Source organism: Trifolium pratense, linkage group LG7 (genome assembly GCF_020283565.1).
Source record: "Trifolium pratense cultivar HEN17-A07 linkage group LG7, ARS_RC_1.1, whole genome shotgun sequence".
In the NCBI taxonomy this organism is placed as follows: Eukaryota; Viridiplantae; Streptophyta; class Magnoliopsida; order Fabales; family Fabaceae; genus Trifolium; species Trifolium pratense.
The window spans coordinates 38,084,591-38,091,001 of record NC_060065.1 but is presented as its reverse complement, the minus strand read 5'-3'; the positions used below and the strand labels follow the sequence as shown (position 1 = coordinate 38,091,001).

Sequence of the window (6,411 nt, the reverse complement as noted above, 5' to 3'; positions counted from 1 at the left end):
ATTTCCCCATATTACTTCACAATGCTGTGAAAAAGGATCGACCCATCAGACTGATAAACACATTCAGTGCCTATTTATGTAAGCTACTATGTTTGGATCACACCATAAAAGAAAAGATATATAGCTACATATCTCAGCACCATCAAAACATAAAACAAGAAAGATAGTTGAGAAATGAAATTACATATAAACAACATAATAACATCTCCTACTAAACAATTTAGTCAGTGAAGAATGAATATCATTTATCAAATACTTCCTTAGTTAAACTACATTTTTTTTCACTTAAATCATATGACAATAACATCTCCTACATCACCACAATATAAAAATCTAGGATTTCAATTTGAGGGTTGTGACCACAATTGGACTCCTAACAACATGCTGCTTCCTATCCATCCAAGTTAGATATCCGAAATCCACTTCCTTTAATTTTGTAGTTGCTGCAACTTCAATCCTCAACTTGTAGCTTAGCTTCTCATTCTTCTCATTGAACACCAACTTGTTTGGGATAGCAGTGGCACGAAACCCTTCGATTGCAGTAATGCTAGCAACATAAGTTGCTTGTCCCTCGCCAACATTGGTAACTGTTCTATAAAATTCTTGTATTGTCTTTGACGAAGAATTTTCACCATTGAAAAATGCAATAAAAGAAGGGTAGTTAAGATCCAATGAAGGTTTAGAGCAATCATAGGAAGAGGATCTTGTAATGGCTGTGATGTTTTTCTGTGTGAAGTTGAGTGCACAAAGAAGATTAACATAATCTTGTAGACCAACATCATAAACAAGTCCCGGGTTAAGTGCTCGATTTGGATTAACATGCCCAGCTCCCAATGCAAAAGGGGTTGCTCTATTACCTGTTTCAATGTCTTTGATGTGTTCCTTATTATTATCCAATATGTCCGATGTTGTCATTATTGCCGACCGAACAGCTGCAGGGCTCCAATTACGGTGTGCGCCTTTCACAAGCGCCGCAACACCAGCAACATGAGGACATGCCATAGATGTTCCGCTATCCAAATTGAAATCTCTAAAATATTTTTGCGCCACCGTGACATTTGAAGGTCATGCCGCTAAGATCGAAGTCCCGGGTGCAGTAATATCTGGTTTCAACACAAATCGACAGCTATACGATGGCCCTCTTGAACTGTAAGAATCAACACTAGGTGCTGTTTTCACACCAAAACCTGTTTTCCTAAAAGACATGCTTGCTATCGAAGAGTGCTTAGAGTTGTTATACCTCTTGATGTAGGCTTTGATGATTTCCCCATGTATTGGATCAACAAAGATGGCTGCCAAACTATTTTGGAAACGGATTGTGTAATCATCTGATGAATAGTATGTGTCTGCCACATTTGAAATCAAAACAGCTCCATAAACGTTTGCTACACCCAAATTACCAGGTTGATAAGAAAGGCTAGTTCCATTCTTGTCTTCACACACCACAATCATTCTCTTCACTTTTTTCAATTCGTTAACATTGTCACATAAACCCATGAAAACAATCGGAACATTATGTGAAGAAAATGTTCCTAAATAAAGAGAAAATCCCATTACTTTGTTACCATTTCCAAGTGTAAGAGTCCCTTGAAAATCTCTATCCATAGTACCAGCGGCAGCAGTTATCACCCAAGGCATTCCATTGTGAAGAGTTTCAAGGTCAGGACCGCTATTTCCAGCTGCACACGAGACAAAAACACCTTTTGTCATAGCTGCAAATGTTGCTATGGCTAGTGGATCTTCATACAAAGGTACAAATTTTGTAGACCCAAATGATAATGAAAGAATATCAACATTCAACACCGTCTGATATTGCAGCATCAATTGCAGCTATTGCGTCAGATGAAAAAAAACCTTCTTTCCATACAACCTTATACATTGCGACATGCGAATTCGGAGCAACTCCTGAAGCTGTTCCAGCTGCATAACCAAAGAAAGATGCATTATCAACTCTGCTTCCGGCTGCTGTTGACGAAGTGTGGGTTCCGTGACCTAGTGTGTCACGTGTGGAGTTTAAACCTAAGGTTGCATTGGGATCATGTGCTAATAATCCTCTGTTGAAGAATTTAGCTCCGATGAATTTTTTGTTACAGATGGATGAATTGAAGTGAATGCTATCTTCACAGTGTCCTTTCCATTTTGAAGGAATATTGGACATTTTGTTATCTGTGAAGCTTTTACTCTCTGGCCAAATTCCGGTGTCAACCAAACCAATAACTATACCTTTACCAAATTCTGAATGAGGCCAAGCACCTACTTTGGGATTGAGACCAAGGAATTTAGGGGAATATGTAGTGTCTAGTTTCATCTGTAAATCTTTTACAGATGAAATGTATCCGGGTGAATTTCTCAAAGCTTGATGTTCTTTTGGAGAAAGGTTAACACTGAAACCATTGATGACATGTGTGTAGGTGTAAATTAACTTTGAAGAAATGAGATTGTTGGTTGTTGTTGGTGTGAGTTGAGGGTTCTCTAAAGCAGAGGAAAGAGTGGAAATGTACCATGTGTGTTGTGTTAAGAATGGTTTAGGCATGGCTGATATGTTCATGAAAATGATATAGTTATCGGTTTGAGCTAATGTGATGAAAATCAAGTGAAACAATGTTGTAAGGTAACATAACAACATATGAGGAGTCATGATGGTTGAAAATGTGTTTGAGAATTGAGATTGAGAAGAAGGTTTCCTAATATGGAAGGTTTTTAAGGGTTTGGTGAAGAAGTAAACAACAGAATGAACAAAGTTAAGTATCACTACAGCATAGAGATTTCTTCAATCTCCTGAGAAACAAATGGAAGGTTTCTTCGATTTAAACCACACAGCATGAACAAAGTATCACTCACTAAAGAACATAAATATCAACATTTTGAAGGGTTTGGTGAAGGAGTAAACTACTTACAAACAAGACATCAGTTTTCCTCATTCGCATGTAGAGAAGTAGTCAAAACCTCCAACTTGTCCAGATGACATCTAGGGCACATGGATGATGGATCTGTTCTCAGTGAGCTTCTAATTTTGAAGATAGTTTTGTTTCCAATTAAGGAAATACTTGCTCTGTTGTACTGAAATATATAGCAGAAGCATACTTTCTCTATTGTTGCAATTAAACTTAAATTTTTTATTTAATTTCTTCTTTTTGTACAACTTTGCTCCTCATTTCTCATTTTAACCACCGAGAAATAGAGATGACAATTTGACCCATACCCAGAGGGTACCCGCAAAAATTACCCACAACGGGTAGGGTAAAAACCTGCATTTTGGGTACGGGCACGGGTATGGGTAATTACCCGCAAAAATGAACGGCTATGGGTGCGGGTACGGGTACCTTAGTACCCACCCCGCCCCATACCCGCATAATATATATTTATTTATTTTATTTATATTATTATATTATAATATATGTAAATCAATTTAAAACAATACAACTCTACTAAACTATTACATATTTTTAATAAAAATATTTATTTATAACATAGTATAAAAATAATGTGAATATTTAACATAAATATGAACTTTAACATAAAGTTAGTAATAATTTTGTTTATAATTTTCATTAGTCAATATTAAAATCTTTGAAATTTTTTTAATTCTATTAAAATTATATGATATTTTATAATTGATCAATTTATTTTTAGTAAAAATGCGGGTAACGAGTATGGGTACCTAGGTACCCATAGGGTATGAGGACGGGGGAAAAAGTTGTTACCCACGCGGGTATGGGGATGGGTACGGGTATTTTTTCAATCTGCGGGTATGGGGATGAGTACTATAGTACCCTACCCATACCCTACCCATTGTCATCCCTACCGAGAAATTCTCTCTTCCTATTCGTATCTCCCTTTCGTTTTTGTTACATGACTCTATAGGGTTCCGTCAATATAAAAACAATTGTTTATTCTATATTATTTTTATAGTGAACATCAACATACTTTGATCTCGTTCCAATTCTCAAACTATTTTTGTCAACGTACTACATAAAAACAATATCCGCATGTGAGCGTCAAATGGGAAAAAGTGAGGATCTTCACTCACATTGATAATTAACACGCCTAGTCCACATCGTATGGAAGAAACCAATCATCAACCTTACGAACTGGATTGGCGTTTGTCCATCCTCTGGTGAGACCAAATTTACACGCATGTGGCAAGTGCTCCTCATACTCATCGTCCTCCTCTCCGTTGATGCTGTTGAAGTGGTGATAAATCAAAGAATGTATAAAAATATAAGTAAATAAGATTTAATAGTTCATAAGTTATTATTTTGAAATTAAGTTCTCCCTAAATTTATTACATGAACCCTAGTGTTCTTGACTGGCCAATCCTCAGGGAAAGGAAGAAAGTTATAAAATAAATTAAGAATTGAAAATGATTACCATAAAACCTACAAGGAAGTAAAGGATTGAAGTTACCCTACAAGTTGAGGATTGAAATTGCAGCAACTACAAAATAAAGGAAGTGGATTTCGGATATCTATCTTGGATGGATGTGAAGAAGCATGTTGTTAGAAATCCAATTGTGGTCACAACCCTCAGATTGAAATCCTAGATTTATATATTGTGATGATGTAGGAGATGTTATTATCATATGACTCAAGTGAAAAATGTAATTTAACTAAGGAAAAGTATTTGATAAATGATATTCATTCTTCACTGACTAAAATTGTTTGGTAGGATTCATTTCTCTACTATCTTTCTTGTTTTATGTTTTGATGGTGCTGAGATATGTAGCTATATATTTTTTCGTTTATGGTGTGATCCAAACTCAGTAGCGTGACATGATCTTTGGCGCATTTGTATGGGATGCATTTCAGTGCGTGTCTGGTTATTATAAACATACAACGGCGAGTCGATTTCTCTCCGATTTGTCCTTTATGTAATGCAGAACAGGAAGATGATTTGCACTCTTTTTTCATGTGTTCCTTGATACGTGACAGCTGGGCAGTCGCGGGTTTAGGAGCTGTAGTATATAATCGACTGCATAATTTCAATTCTATCTCTTGTTTGCTGTTGGATACTTGGATGTATGCAGTAAGGAGGAAAGGAACATGGCTGGGCGAGTTGCTATGCACTTGTGGTATCGTTAGCAAAATAGAAATGATAAAATATGGAATGACCACTCTCTACTGCTGTACAGATTGGGCAGTAGTCACTAGGTGCGCGGCAGTTGTGGTTTGAGACTCAACAGATGCGTATACAGAGAAGTAATGAGCCGCCAGTTCAGCTGTGGTTGTGTTTGGAAAGACCAACGGTAGGATGACTCAAATGTAACGTCGATGCCGGTTTTTACTTGAACGAGAATGATACAACAGCAGCCTGCTGTTTTCGCAACAATGAGGGCCAGTTTATTCTTGCACAAACATCTTGGAAGCTTGCTAAACTCAAACTCTCTGTTATTGAAGTAGAAGGTATGGCTCTCCTTGAAGCTATCAAACTAGCATCTAGGGCTAGAAACAAGTCGAGTCGAACCCACTTGAGCTCGACTTGACTCGATAAGAATCGGTTTAGCTCGAAATTCGGCTCAAATTCGTTACGAACATTTTTTTAGCTCGAGTTCAACTCGTTTAAGGTTCACGAGCAATTCAGTTCAGCTCATTTGGTTAATTGGTTTATAATTCAAACTAGAACTAGAAGTTGTATAGGTGTATTTTACGGTTACTTGGTGTGCAAGTAACATTGTGTAACTAACTAATACTCCCTCCGGACACAAATATAAGAGAAAAAAAAACACTTCAAATTTTGGACACAAATATAAGCAAAAATCAACTACTTTTAAACTAATTAATACTACTATTCCTAGTATACCCTTATTTAATCGCTTTTACACTTAGTTAATATTGTTAATATGTGACAGTCAGGTTAGTTAATATTGTTAGGAGGTTGTTAGGTTGCTTGAGTGATAAGTAACCATTCCTTTTGTTGTAACCTTCACACCTATATATATGGTGCATTTATGATCAATATACTTTACACTTTTCCCTATTATTGATTCTCATTTCTTACATTTTTGTTCATAATCAGGTTTTAATTCCCTGATATAGTTAATAATTCCTAAACAGGGGGCAAAAAAAAAAGAACTCCTGAAAATTTAAGTCCATATGAGTATAGTTTAATTCTTTAGGATTGTAAAACCTTTACTTCTAAGTCACGACATTCGTTATTACTCATTCACTTGTTATTCTCTAACGTAAATGACCTTGATTGCACATTAATTCTTTCAATTAAATTACTCTTACCTAACGTAAATGACCTTGATTGTCACGTTTTTATTAACATGACAATGAATGCATATTAATCTCAAACAATTGGCTTCTTTTCTTTCACGGTGACAATATTCCCTCCTCTGTAACATTTTTTTTTTGTTAATCCTCCTGTTTCTAGGGTAAGGAGGTCAACTAATCTGAAGTTCAGTCGTAA

The 6,411-nt window shown here is 36.2% G+C and overlaps 1 pseudogene; it reads right to left on the bottom strand.

The window, feature by feature from the left end:
* Positions 1-213: 213 nt before the first annotated feature.
* LOC123898323 lies at positions 214-2,648 on the bottom strand (annotated as a pseudogene).
* Between the last annotated feature and the right edge of the window lie 3,763 nt (positions 2,649-6,411).